Raw genomic sequence first — 1,724 nt, 5'->3', positions numbered from 1 at the left:
CGCAGAATACTATATTACACCATTTAGCTGTCTTGCTTACTTGTGTCCTCGTTCGCGCACTCTGGGCAATGTTAGCAACCCATGTGCGAATGCGGTAACCAATCCGAGTGGAGCCTTCGGTGACGGCAGAAAGAGAGGGAGCTTTGGTGGGGCCACTCCAAATTATTCGGTTAAAGGCTCACTGAAGTCTTGGAGCAAGCGGCTTGCTTTTTAAAGGAATATTTGGTTGCAAAACCACCCCCGTCCTAGCAATAGGCTGCAATGAAATATAGACACAAAGCCTAGGATGAGAACCCAACTTTTGATGACGACCATGGCAATCGATTAAAGGACTACGATTTACGGGCATGCCCCTGGAATGTCCGGACGTTTAATGAGGAAGGTGCCTTTGCCCAGCTGGTTGATATCCTCGTAAGGACAAAAGATGACATCACTGCAATCCACGAAATGCGTTGGACGGGGCAAGGAAAAAATTGTTGGGGCCTTGCGACGTCTACTATGGCTGCCATGTAAAGGAGCGCAAATTCCGTGTTGGATTTGTGGTGGGAGGGAGACTCTGTCGCCGAGTACTGTTGTTCACCCCGATAGACGAGCGTCTAGCTATAGTCAGCATCAAAGCGAGATTCTTCAACATCTCGCTCATCTGCGCCCATTCCCGACGGAAGAGAAGGATGAGATATCCAAGGATCTCTTCTATGAGCGCTTGGAGCTCCCGCAACAATATCAAAATCGTGCTTGGCGACTTCAATGCGAGGGTGGGCAGGAAAGGGACCTTTGGAATCACCGGCAGAAAATTCAGCCTCCACGACGAAACGTCCGACAACGGACTGAGGCTGATCGACTTCGCCGGGGCCCGAAACATGGTAGTATGCAGTACTAGGTTCAAGCATACAAATATTCATCAAGCTACGTGGCTGTCTCCGGATTGAAAAAGGAGAAACCAAATCGATCGAGTTGTGATAGACGGAGGGCATGCTTCCAGTGTTTTAGACGTACGTACACTTCGAGGCCCAAACACTTGGGAACCAGCATTAACACCGATAATAATGTCAGCATGGAAATCCAACGCAGAATCACTCTTGCCAACAAGTGCTACTTTGGACTGAGGCAATTCGGGAGCAAAGTCCTCTCGCGACGTACGAAAACCACACTCTATAAGTCACTCATCATGCCCGTGCTGGTATATGGCGCAGACACGATTGTAGCGCAGAGGCATGGACAATTTAAACATCCGATGAGGCGGCTCTTGGAGTATTCAAGAGAAAGATTTTGCGGATAATTTACGGGCCTTTACGCCTTGGCGACGGCGATTACCGTAGACGATGGAATGTTGAGCTGTAGAAGCTTTACAACGACATGACATAGTGCGGCGAGTTAAAATACAGCGGATCCACTGGTTTGGTCATGTCGTTCGAATGGACACCGACGCTCCAGCTCTGAAAATATTCAACTCGGAACTCGCTGGTGGTAGCAGAGAAAGACGGAGGCTCCCACTGCAATGGAAAGACCAGGTGGAGAAGGACTTGGCTTCACTTTGCATTAGTGATGGCACGATTAATCGAATAACCGATTATAATGGTTATTTTCATTCGGTTAACGATTTAATTGTATCGAGCGTTTAACCAATTAATTTTTCAAAATAATCGAAAAGAAACCATCAAAATTTACTAATTCTTCTTCTTCTTCTTCTTCTTCTTTTTTGGCGCTGTAACCGCCTAAGCGAT

Source organism: Rhagoletis pomonella, unplaced genomic scaffold (genome assembly GCF_013731165.1).
Source record: "Rhagoletis pomonella isolate Grant_MI unplaced genomic scaffold, Rhpom_1.0 Rhpom_scaffold_00008, whole genome shotgun sequence".
Classification (NCBI taxonomy): Eukaryota; Metazoa; Arthropoda; class Insecta; order Diptera; family Tephritidae; genus Rhagoletis; species Rhagoletis pomonella.
The sequence above is the reverse complement of the archived record's forward strand: the minus strand, read 5'-3'. Positions refer to the sequence as shown.